The 13,583-nt window shown below is 40.6% G+C and overlaps 1 pseudogene; it reads right to left on the reverse strand.

Annotated features, from left to right (window-relative positions):
- Window positions 1–12,291: 12,291 nt before the first annotated feature.
- On the reverse strand, window positions 12,292–12,818 carry LOC139439399 (ferritin light chain pseudogene; annotated as a pseudogene).
- Window positions 12,819–13,583: the final 765 nt, after the last annotated feature.

The following is a 13,583-nucleotide window of genomic DNA, read 5'->3' on the forward strand; positions in this document are numbered from 1 at the left end:
TATGTACATACAAGCAAAACAAAAATGACTATTGACATTGGAAAGTGGCATCTACTACTGTGTCTTGTTTCTAGTGAGCAGAGGACATCATTGTCACATGGCCAAGTGGTAGTGATGTAGGCTATGGGTGGGGAGTTGTTCATCTCTTCATAGATAACCTGAGCTGTGTGTTTTCTGAGCAGTGCATTTGGGAGAGTGAAAACTGCAGCCCTGCCCTTAGTAACTATAACAGCAACTCCAGTCCCAGAGAAAGAATTTAGCAATGCAAACTCTATAAACTTTAAATATTCAGGGAAAATGCAAACCAAATGTGCTAAAAGCTTATCTAGAATGTATGAAGTCCATGCTGAAAGCTTACCTAGATGTGGAAGTTATATGCTTATTCAAGCCTATTAAGCACTGAAACAAAGAACCATTTGGCCCTTCCTCTGTATAAAAGAAACTCAAAAATCTTGTTTGGGGCTCTGATTTTGGAATGAAAAGCGCTGAGCCCTGCCGGTCGTAAATAAATCATTTTTCTTTTCCAAAAATTATTCCTGAGTCCTGACCTTTCTACACACAAATAATGGAACCTCTCAACTTCTATAACAGTAGCTGTAAGCACCTCTGGTTTCTAATGCAAGGAGGGTGGTAGGAGAGCTGACCATTCACTTAAGCCATCTTTTTTGAGACAACACTGCATATGCCAACTGTTTCTCCACTAGGGACAAGGTACTTGTCTTCTTCACGACCTTGTCATGATCTTTTCATGATCTTCACCTACCACAGCGTTTTCAGGCAGACTTTTAAGGCCAAACTGGATTTAGGGGTCCAAATCTGTGAGTAGAAAATGGGAGGCTTTTTGAAGAGCAATTATGCTATTCAAGAAAGAGTGCTACATACAAGAAAGAGTGCTATAAACATCATAGTCAGAAAGGATCCTATGGGTCCTCCAATCCAGTCTTCCATACGTGGCAGCTCAAGAAACTAAGACTTGGAGAGGTAAAGCAATCCAAATGAAGAGGCTGACAGTATTTACATTCAGTTCTTCTGAACTGATTGGGTGAGGGACAGAGTGATTCACCAGACCTATTTCTCTTTTCCTGGACAGGGAGCTGGAGCACATCCTTCAACTTCCTTTGCAGTCTGTGTGGCTAAGTCTTAGCCAATAGAATGTGAGTCTGTATGGACATGTGACTGGGTCCTAGCCAAAAAAATGTGAGCCTGTATGGGACATGTAACTGGGTGCTAGCGAATGGAACGTAAGTCTCTAGGATGTGTTAATGGGCCTACCCAATGGATATGATGCATGCCATTTTCATAAAAAGTCTGTTATACAGGATCCCCCTTGCTCTAGCCCTTTCACCTTTTTGCATGGCATTCTTAGAAGGCAGTATTAAAGATGGCAGAACCAAACTTTACTTTAGAGAGAAATATACTTATATGTTGTTAAACCACTGACTTTCAGAGTTGTTTTTGCAGTTGGCTGATCTTGACTAATAGCAAAACCCTCGGTTTTTACCCCAGACTACAAATGTTCCTTCAATACAGCATTTGCTTTAAGTAATTTACTGGCAGTATTGACATGATACACTTGACTTATTCATATATGCCCATTCCACATGTTCCGTTATGGCCTTTAAAATGGGGGGTGACAGAAGAATTCTTGAGTGCATTTGGAGAAAAAAGCCTGACTGTAGAACCAAAGGTGAACTCAGCCGTGCCAGGTAAGTGGTGACAACCACACAGCAACTAGCCTAGTGGTCCAAAATCAGAGGAATGAATGATACGGTGGCAGGAGCAGCTAGATAGAGCATGCTGGAAGAATTATAATGAAGGAATGTGCAGGAGAAATAGGAAGTGTAACAAGAAAAGTCATCAGGAGCAAAACAATGATCAATATGAGGATAAATGTTATAGCACAAGAGATTAAAACAAAAGTCCAGTGCTTTGGGAAGCATCCACACCACATGATGCATGTGTTTCCAGGAAGTCAGGAGTAAAGCAAGAAGGGCCGGTGCTGCCCAGAAGCCAGGAGGTCAGGCTGGCCCTGGGAGGAGGAACGCCCAGCTGGGGAGCTTATTTCCTCTTGACGATTTGGATGACTCTGCGAGAGTAGAGTTGAGTGGCTCTGGTCTTGCTCCATGGCTCCCTCAGCTCCTCCCCTCTGCCTCTGGGTCTTTCTGAATTCCAGCAACTATTTCCTCTTGCTCTCTGCTTTGGCAAAAGAAGGCAAAATGAGAGTCAATTAAATGAGAGAAGTCCTTATTTCCAGAACTGGATAAGGCAAGGATAAAAAAACAAAAGAAGAACTAATAAGCCTGCCCGCAGTGACCCCAACAGAAAGAGGCACTGGAGAGGACAGGAAAAGGGAAATGCTTCTGAGTGGTGATCGGGCTCATTTCCCCCTGCAGCCTGATGGACAGGAGGCAAGATTGTGTCCTTTGTGTGTTACCTGCCCCACGGCCCCTGCTCCCGAAAGCAGACATCAAGTGCCTAGGTAACTTCCTAGTGCACTACATGTCACATAGTCTCACGTGATTTGCATGGTTCTGCTTAGGATCTTGGCCCAGAGGCGGTGTCTACCCACTGACTGTCACAAGTCAGGCACAAGGAATGACAAAGCATTCAGAGGTAGCAGCAGAGGGGAGTGGCCCACACTGCTCAAGTTTGTTGTCAAAGCAATAGCCAACCCATGAGTCAGTCTCTGCCCTCTGGCTCCCTGTGTAGTCACCATCCTGTCTTCCCACGGGGCTATTGGGAAGACTCTAGGAAAGTCTTTCCCATCTTTTAGCTAGCAGTTATTTCCTCCTTTACTTTCAAACCCTTTCTCCCATCCCTCCTAGAAATGCTCTTCAGGTCTTACTAGGTTCTTGGGGACACAATGAAGAAAAATCTCTGGAGAGTAACAGGAAGGTGTTTCTCTGGAGCCTCGACACTGGGCAGCTGGGAAATGATGGAAAACAGGGTTTTCTCCATGGCTGAGACATACTGTGCATGCCTTGGAGCCCTCAGCAAGGATCACACCAGCTCAGGGAACCACCATGCAAGCAGCATGGCTTTGCCTTGGGGAATTTGATTCAAAAGGTATCATTCACTATTCTCTCATCAAGAAGGTTTTCCAAGAATATATATTCCTAGAGCCATATTGAAAATCCCTCAGTAGCCATTGACACAGGTGAGACATATACACTTGAACTGTCATGGAAAGATATTCAAGGCACATTTTTCTTTGACAAAACAAGTTGTAAAACAGCATGGATAGTGTCATCCCATTTTGGGATGGACAGATGATTATTAACTGATCAACTGAATGGATGTAGATAGATGCAGAGATAGATACAGATAGAAGATTAGTAGGTAGGTAGATCATAGAGATAATGATGATTGATATGACAGAGAGAGATGATGGACAAAGATATGTGCATAGAAACACACTCATTTTAACAGGCATAGAAAAAGTTGTGGGAGGAAAATGCATTGCACTTTTCATGGTGGGCTGCAGGAACAACTTGAATATGGACTGAAAATGTCACTTTTTATTTTAATCACTTCCACATAGTTTTGAATTTTTTCTGCTATTCCTACTAAAAACTGATTTATAAAGAAGTAAGTGTTGATTGTCAAAACTTCAAATAGGTGCTGAAAATTTTTAAATCAAATATAAAATTCTCCATTCCTTCTAGGTAGAAGCATTACTAACATCTTGTTTTTCTTTTATAAAATATACACCAATGCAAACTTTTTTGTATAAACCCTTATGTAAACAAGTCCTTTAAAAAAATATATTTATATATACACCACATTGTTCTTCAGCTTTACATATTAATTAATAAGTCATGTTAAGTATTTTCCAAATAAGTACAGCAGATCTATTCATTTTACGGATATTACATAATTTGTTTAATCAACTCCTATAGAAGAATACTTAGGTTCTTTCTAGAAATTTAATTTTTCAAACAATAATTCAGGGAGCATCCTTAGACTCAAATATACGGTTTCAGGGGGAAATAGGCTTGCACAACTCAGATATATTTCAAATACAATTCAACTCATGGGAGTAAAGTAGTATGCTTTCTAAAATTTGATAGCTATTGAAAAATTCTTTTCCAAAAATGTAAAATGTTTTAGTGAATTATATCCCACCCACACTACATCATGTGCCTTCAATTTCCAGTTGTTTACATTGAAATGTGGACCTGCATCTCTTTTAAAGATGGCCGTATGCATTTCTTTGTCAACAATATTTTTTTTGCTCCCTAAAAGAAAATCTGGTTGAGATTCAGCTCAATATTATATTATATATGTATAATATATGTATGCATACATGTGTCTGTCTGGGTGTTTCCTCAAGTTTTTTAGGTTGTTTTTACTTTTTCTTGTGAACTGACCTGTAAAGTAAGGATAAACTAACCACATGGAATGACTGCAAAAATTAATTAGGGTGCTGTTTGGTAAATCTTCAGAAATGATTATAATTCCTGTAATTTGGATTTGGTTCTCTGCCTGTGAAGTAAATCACCAAAGAGCCCATCCTTGTCCCTTCATAAATACTCTATCGTTCTTGAGTTTGTTACTTTGATTAAGTTCTGGACTAGATTTTCTGTTCAAGTGATGTTTTTTTGAAAAAGACAGCAAAACTATTCTGTATGGTGCTGTAATGGTGAGTGCATGACATTGAGTGTTTGTCAAAACCCATACAACTATACATTATCAACTGTGAACCCCTATTGTAAACTATGAACCTTTGTTGACAATAATGTATTGATATTGATCCATCAATTTTAATAAATGAACTGGGAGAGAGAAGGTGTATAGGAATTCCCTACACTTCCTGCACAATTTTTCTGTAAATTTACAATTGCTCTTAAAAATCTTTTAAAAAAGAAAACTTGATAGCTATAATTTTTCATATAGGCTAACATATTGGAAAATGGCATTATGGCATCATTTTGCCTGAGACTTTGTTGGCTGAGAACAGATTTCATGGGTCCATTTCCCACTCTCCTTTAAAACAATGTTGTCTTAAGAAATCTTAAGTCAGACTAAGTCTTCCAACTTCTGGGTAACTTTATCTTTCTGTCTGGATGCCAAGGAATTCCTTCTTACCCTTGAAGTTGACTAACCTCACAATAGAGTGTCAGAGTTGATTGTGTTTTAGTCTTCATTCCTTTAATAAGGGTGCCCTTTCAACCTGTAAATTCAAGCCTTCCTTGTTTCAGGAATATTAATCAGTACTAACATTAAACATTAATCGATCCTACATAATGAAGGTAAATAATCCCCGATCTCAGCTTTTCCTTTCTCATGAGCATTCAGATCTCATTGTCTCCCAAATTAAACAGTAATTAACACAAATTTCATAGGCATCTTCCACTTGCCAAGCATTTCAAAGTTGTAACACTTATTTTACTTAAGCTCCCCACCTCCCTGTGAAGCATGTTCCATTAACCAAGGAAACCGAAGCCAAAGCCCTAGGTTTCTGAAGGTTGGCGAAGGAGCCTGTTTGCTCCATCTAGAGCGTGTGGTTGCTGATGTGTTAGCTCACCTTCTAATTCCCAGCAGCAGGCTTGGGGTCCCTTCAGTTCTGGCTCGTTTCCCCACTAGGCTCCTCTGAGTCTTGGGCCAAGCAAATGGGCCACCTCTTAGCAAAAGGTTCCAGCTTCTTCTGCAGGGCACCAGTGTCTTTGGAGTCAGGTGCATACGGGTAGGTCCTGGTTTGTCCTCTTAGGGACTCCTAAACTTCTCCTCACAGATTCTACTGTGTCCTTGTTCTCCTCTACTTTGGGTCCAGCTTCTCTTTCCAACCAACTTACAGAGGCCAAACTTAACATAGGTGAGTTCCCTATGGCCCCTGGTTTAATTTTCTGAATCTTCAAATGTACCTTGCCAGACAAAAATCCCTTATACCACATCATTGTGAGTAGCTCTGTTGCTCTGATCAAAATTAACAATAAAGATAATACATCATTAATCACAAAAATATATTACATTCAGTTACAAAGCTCTATTCATCTTCTCCCTTCCCGTGTGCCCCCATTCCTGTTGCATACAGCAAAGGAAATACCTATGTTTATAGCAGCCATCGCAATGCCAATGCCCTTCACCGCTGTACTGTGAAGTGGGATGACTTCATGTTTCAATCAGTGCACCTGAGCGCCTCTGAGAGCAAGGGGATAGGAAGTGGGAAAGAAATGAGTCACTCCTCATGTGTTCTACATCCTTCCGGGCCCTCCATAAATCTCCCAATATTGCTCTCCATATAAAGTCACCCTTGCTTCCTCTCCTGTTCATTTTACATCAAGCTGGAACTACACAGTAGTTCCTGATTCACAGGTGGGTAGGAAGAAAACTAAAAAGTCAGTCCCGTTATCACGTGAGGAGTCCACCCAGGAGCTGCTAGAACAACCTGACTCTTCCTGGGCAACATCCATTTCTCTTCTATGTTCACTTTTCTTTTTCCCATTTATTTTTAATGCTGTAAACATTAAGTGAGGAAATAAAAGGGAAAAGGGAAGGATGAGCAGGGAGAGATTTCCATCAGAATGAGGCAATTCCTGGCCCGGGATCATTCATCACATACCACTTTCCTACAGACCTCAGCCTAGTTCCAAGAAAATGTTTTCAGGCTGTCAGTTTCCTTGAATTGTAACTTTGGTCCAAGGTTAACCTTGATACTTGATACTTCCCAAGTAGGAAATGTGACAACATCTCATAAAATATGTAGAGGATCAAGAGCAGTAGAGAGCATCCCCAGCCAGAAGTGGGAAACCAACTGTGACTTTCTGTTGCCTAAGCTTTAGGAAAGATGATGGAGCCATTAAGTAGTGTTTCACTGAGGTATGTTTAATGACATGGGAAAAATATGCAGCCTATACTAGATGTGAAAAAACACAATAAAATATTATAAATATTAAAATAAAAAGTACAAAGTGTGTGTGCATATGAGACATCAAATATTACCATTCACTTATTCTGGACATTTTTCTTTTTTGTCTTTTTCAAATATTTTACAATAAATATGTATTTTTTCTGCAATTACAAAAAAAAATAAGTTCTACTTTGTAAAACAGAGAAAGGTGCTTAGCTTGGTACAGAGAGTACTTCTCGCCTACCACAGGGTTTAGTACCACAATAGTGTATAACTCTAGAAAGAGCTGGAAGGCATATGCTTTTAACTCAACTTGTCTAATCTCAAACTCATGATCTTGCCCTCAGACTTAGACCTCTTCAATTGTGTTCTATGTCAATGATTACTGACCACCCTTTATCCAACCCAACACCAAGTTCTGAAAGTTGACATTCTAAATAACTCTCAGCTTCATCTGCTCTCATCTTACCTCCACTCACCCACATCCCAGTCGAACCTGTGTAATTTCCTTTGTCCTGGACCACCGCAGGAGCTGAATATCTGCTTTCTCCTCTCTCCTCTAGTCAGCTTCATCCCAGAGTCCTTCCACATACCAGACTGACATCAGTGCTGATGGCAATTCTCTGTCTCCAGTTGAATGTCTAAGAGACATCAAGTTTAACTTGTTGTATATCAAGTATACCATAACTGAAGCTCTTGATTTCATCCACCAATCCTGTTACTTCCCTGGCCCTCATCATCTCAGTAAACATTAACATCGCTCACTTAGCTCATGCTCAAATCCTGGAGGCGTTCAGTTCATCAGCTATGGGAATCTCTTCAATCACAGTTTCAAAATGTATCTTGAATTCATCCATTTCATTCCATCTACATTGTCACCATCACAGTCCTGGCCAACATCATTTCTTGCTGGAATGCTGCAATAACCTCCTAACTGGTGTCCCTAGTTTCAATTGTCTTAGTTTCCCAGCTCTTTTGACAAATACCACACAATGGGTTGGCATACCAACAGGAATTTTTGGCTCATGGTTTCATAGGGTAGAAGGCTTGCCTTTTCAAGGGACAGTAGCATTCTGGTTGACTGGCAAGGGTAGGGTTCCTTGACTTTTCCTTCATGTGGCAATGTTCTCTCCTTCCCTTCTGGCTTTCAGCTGTCTCCTCTCCATGGCTTTCTCTTTATAAGACCTCCGGTAATAAGATTAAGACCCATCCTGATTCTGTTGGCCACACCTTAACTAAAAAATAACATCTTCAAAAGGTCCCATTTACAATCAGTTCACACCCAACAGATGTGGAACAAGAACATGTCCTAACTGGGATACACAGTTCAATATACCACACATTCTTTATCCTAAAATCTATTATCTACACAGAACCCAAGAGATCTTTAAACCAAAACAAAGCTAAAAACCTGGTTAAATCCCTCCAGCTGATTTGCATTGTACTTGGAAAAAAATAATGAATTCCTTTCCCTGAGTGATTTGCTGCTGCCCACTTCTTGGAACTTACCTCTTATAGACCTTCTCTTCGCTCAGTATGTTCCAACCGTAATGATCCCTTTCTATTGTTTAAACAGATCAATGCATATCACAGCTCAGAAGTTCAGTGATTGCTGTTTTGTCTGCCAGGAAGGTTATTCTCTGGCTTTTTGTATGACCTGCCCATCCTCATCTTGCCAGACTCAGAGCATATACAACTGCCACCCTGCATAGACTACTAACCAATCCCCAGCCCTACATCCCTCCTGATCACATAGTCTATTTTTATTTCCTCCATTGCCCTTAACCACTACCTGAAATAGTCTTCTACATTAATGGTCTTTGATCAGTTTCCTCCCACTAAAAGGGGCATCCCATTTTCTGTCTTTTTCATTGCTATTTCCCATAGTGCCTGGCAGAGTACATGCTTATCTGATTTCTGTTAAATAAATAAATGAATAAATAAGTTTCCCTGTATATCATCTGAGATTTCATACTTCAAGCTTAGATTTACCATAGAACATCTGAACACCTTACCAAGTTTATCGGAGACCACATTACCTCATTGCTGTGACATTTGATAGAGATACTAAAAGTTGTGATGGCACCATAGAGTAAAGCATACCCAGCTCCATAAGAACCCTAGAACGGGGGTATTTATCACTCCCAGAGGCCGACACTGTCTGCAGCTCTCTGGCATCTCTGGTATGTGCTGGAGGAAGCAAACAGCTGCCTCATGTTATTTCAGGGAAAAGAGAAAAGGTTTCACTTTCCTGCGGGTGTATTTTGTTCTGATTTAAGAGAAACTCTTTGTTTCTTCAGTGAAGAAAAATTCAAAGGCATTCCAGAACACTAGAGGAAAGTGTAAGCCAGGACCGTCTATTTTGCCTCTCTTCTATTTAATCTGTACTCCCACACTAGTCATCAAAGAATTCATATTAATATTGCCACCAGGCAGCTCTGGGTACTCCCCCCATTCCAACTGGATCCAAGGTGTATAAACAGGACCGAGTGGCTGACTTCCCATGTTCTCTCCATTCCTCTTGAGAGTAATGACCATTTTCTAACTCCAACATGGAGGTGATATGGTTAATTATGATTCAAACAGATAGACAAAGTACATTATTTTATTATTATTTTTCTCCAATGCTTAAGGTGTAGTTGAAGCACACAGGTGTCAAGGATGTGTGCATAGTAACTTGCAAGACAATGAGGTACACTAATGCAAAACTGTGAGAAAACCTTTGGGATTCGGAAGGTGGCAGTGACCTGGTGTGTGAGAACAGAACAATCCATGGCAGAGAACCAGAAACTAGGGTCAGAGAAGCATCAGGTGACTCCAAACTGTCAAGGTGAATTGGATCTTGCCTTGCTGGGCCCCTACCATTCAGCAACAATTGTCAGGGATGACCAATGAGTTGAGCTTACATCTCCACCTTGGAACAATGAGGTAGTGCAAATCAGTGCCCCTATATTTTTAGGAAAGGTATCAGTGGGGCCAAGAGGGAGGCTGAACTTCCACCCAACCTATTTGCAAAGTGGTAGTGTAAGAAGCACTCCCATTTTTCCCAGGGTGGCATCAGCACAGCCCAGTGGGAGAAGGACCTGAAACCCTTCCAACCCCCATGCTACACCTCAACAGGGGGACTATGTGATCAAAATAAATGACTACATAGAATCCAGAGTCTCATAACACATTATCCAAAATGTCCATGATAAAAGTGAACATCTCTCACCATGCAAAGAACCAGAAAAATCATAACTTGCAAGGAGAAAAGATGATCAACAGAACCAACTTCAAGAAGAATCAGATGTTGACATTATCTGACAAGTATTTTAAAGCCATCATCATAAAAATGTTTCAAGAAGCAATTATGAATTCTCTTGGAACAAATGAAAAAATATGAAATGTCAGAAAAGAAATAGATGGCACAAAAAGAGAACCAAATAAATCTGAAAAACATAATCACCAAAAAAAAAAAAACTTTTTTGATTGGATCCTTAGGAGAGTGGAGATGGCAAAGGATAGAATTAAGCAAAATGAGGAGAGCTCAATTGAATTTACCCAATCTGAACAACAGAAAGAAAATAGCCTAAAAATGAACAGATCCCCAGGGGCCTGGGGGACAGCAACAGAAGAACTAGCAGATACACCATCACAGTCTCAGGAGGAGAGGATAGAGAAAGTGGGATTGGAAAGTTATTTGAAGAAATAATGGCTAAAACTTTACCTATATCATGAAAGATAGAAACCTACAGATTCAAGAGGTTGAATAAATTCCAAATAGGATAAACCTGAAGAGGTATACACTAATACATAACATAACTCAACTTTTGAAAACTAAAGACAGAAAAAAAATTTTGGGGACAGAGAAAAAGACACATGATTAATAGTAAACCATCCATTTGAATGTCAGTAGATTTCTTATCTGAAATCATGGAGGCCAAAAGGAAGTGCTACTACATTTTTTAAATACTGAAGAGAAAAAAAAAAGAATTGTCAACCACAAATTCTATATCCAGGCATGCAGAATATATTCTAAGTTGGGAGAAGAAAAAGAACATTTTGCTAGCAATCCGGCTAAAGGAATTCTCTAAAGAGAAAGAAAATAATTACAGAAGAAGGCATGGAGCTTCAGAAAGAGAAAAAGAACATCAGTGTGTGGGAAAAGAGGGGTAAATGAGTCTCTTAACATATTTAATAGGTGAAGCAAGCCTAACACAAGTCTAATATACTGTTCAATACATGTAGTACACAATACAATTATATTTAAAAAATGAGAAGAGTAAAAGAACCTAAAAGTAAATAGGGTTTCTGCATTTCATATGAAGTAGTAAAACACTGAACCAGTAGATTATGGTAAATTACATATGTACATTATAATACCTAAAGCAACCACTAAGAAAACTATGCAAAGAGCTATATATCAAAAAACACTATAAATAAACCAAGATTAAATCCTAAGAAATGCTCAAGTAAGTACCTACCTCAAAGGAAGGTACTAAAAGAGAAATGAAGGTAAAACAGAAAATGAAGGAAACAAACAGAAAACAAATAAAATAAAATGTACTCATCAAATGCAAAGAATGTACAACACTAATGAAAGAAATTGTCAATGTGGGAGGAGTGGGGAATGTGGGGAGTGGGATATATGGGGACCTCTTGTATTTTTTAAAGTAACATTTTGTGTGATCTATGTATCTTTTAAAAAAGATAAAAATAAATAAAAATAAAAAATAAAGTCTATTAGCTGACTATCAAAAAAAATGACAACCTTAAAATACCAATAATTACATTAAATTTAAATGGTTTTGATGCAACAATGAAAAGAAAGTGACAGGATGTTTTTCTTGTTTGGTTAGTTGGGTATTTTTTTTCTGCTGCAAAAGCTTTATTATTTACACTTGGTCTACAAGGTGGCAATTAGAAAGATGCGGGCGGCAGACTTGGCCCAGTGGTTAAGGCATCCGTCTACCACATGGGAGGTCCGCGGTTCAAACCCCGGGCCTCCTTGACCCGTGTACAGCTGGCCCATGCGCAGCGCTGATGCGCGCAAAGAGTGCCGTGCCACGCGGGGGTGTCCCCCACATAGGGGAGCCCCACGCGCAAGGAGTGCACCCCATAAGGAGAGCCCCCCAGCGTGAAAGAAAGTGCAGCCTGCCCAGGAATGGCGCCGTCCACACGGAGAACTGACAAAGCAAGATGATGCAACCAAAAAAAACACAGATTCCTGTGCCGCTGACAACAACAGAAGCGGACAAAGAAGATGCAGCAAATAGACACAGAGAACAGACAACTGGGGTGGGAGGGAGGGGGAGGGAGAGAAATAGCTAAATAAATAAATAAATCTTAAAAAAAAAATTAGAAAGATGCTTCCTGCCTAGAGAGGCTAAGGCAGAAACCTGGATGCTGGGGAGAATAGAGGGCATCCCCCCTCCATGGCCTCTGGGCTCCAGAGGCTCCTAGTTGTACATGAGGGTGAGCCTTTCAAGGAGATACTCACTCAGCCCAGCCTGTGGGCCAGCCAGCCGGTGCAGGCTGGTCTGGTGGTTGCCCACCTTCTGGATCAGTTCCATCTCTTCATCTAGGAAACGGTTCTCCAGGAAGTCACAGAGAGGGGGTCTGTGTTGGCACATCCCAGGGCATGCAGATCCAAAAGGGCCTGGGTCAGGCTCTTCTCCAGCAACAGGGCAGCTTCCGTGGCACCCAGGGTTTTACCCCATGCATCGTGGGAAGGATTCTGCATGTCTTGGAAGAGGGTGCGGCCGCCATGCTCGTTGTGCTTCTTTAAGAGATGCTTGGTGCTGTTGCACTTCTCATTCACCAACTCATGGAAGAAGTGGTCCATGACCTTCAGGGCCTCATCGTCACTGTCAAAATAGTAGCCCCGAGAGAGGTGGGTGGAGGAGGCCCGCAGCTGCAGGTTGACCAGGTGGTTCACAGAGGCCTCCACTTAGGTAGAATAATTCTGACTGATCTGGGAGGTCATGGTTGGTTGACAATTAGGAGCTAACCACAAAAAAATGGTGTTAGCTGGTCCCGGAAGCAGGGGATGGCTGAGAAGTTGGTCTTGGAGGTCACAACCGGAGAAGAAGTTAGAAGGTGGTCGATGCTGAAGAGGTGCAGGGAATAGACCCCAAGTCTGTCCATTCAAACACTGTGAAATAAGAGATAGATCTGCAGGATAGCCGGGCACGCTGTGCTTTTTTGCTTGTTTGTTTTGTGGGGTTTTTGAGGGAAGTACAGTGTACTTTGCTGATGGTACATGACAAGGTAGGGCCCTCTGAGCCCCTCCCCTTCTTCAGGGGGTCTGGGATGGCAAGCATGATATAAAAATATGCTGTCTGCAATATAACAATTTAGGTAGGTTGACAGTAAAAGGATGGAAAAGATATATCATGAAAACAAAGTAAGGGTGGCTATATTAATATCAGATAAACTACACTTTAGCACAAATAAAATTACTAGACTCAATGAAGGTCATTTCGAAATGATTAAAAGATCAATCCACCCAGAAAGACATAATGATTCTAAATATGAGCACACCAAATAGCAGGCCTTTTTCAATAAATAGAGCAGAAGCAATTGGGTATCCATAGACAAAAACAAAAAACCCTTGACATAAACCTCATACCTGATACAAACATTAACTGAACAAAAGTAATCAAATTAGAAAATGGACAAAAGCCATGAAGAGACAGTTCACCAAAGAGTATGTACAGATAACAGATAAGCACATGAAAAGATGCTGAAT

The sequence above is a fragment of the Dasypus novemcinctus genome, chromosome 8 (assembly GCF_030445035.2).
Source record: "Dasypus novemcinctus isolate mDasNov1 chromosome 8, mDasNov1.1.hap2, whole genome shotgun sequence".
In the NCBI taxonomy this organism is placed as follows: domain Eukaryota; kingdom Metazoa; phylum Chordata; class Mammalia; order Cingulata; family Dasypodidae; genus Dasypus; species Dasypus novemcinctus.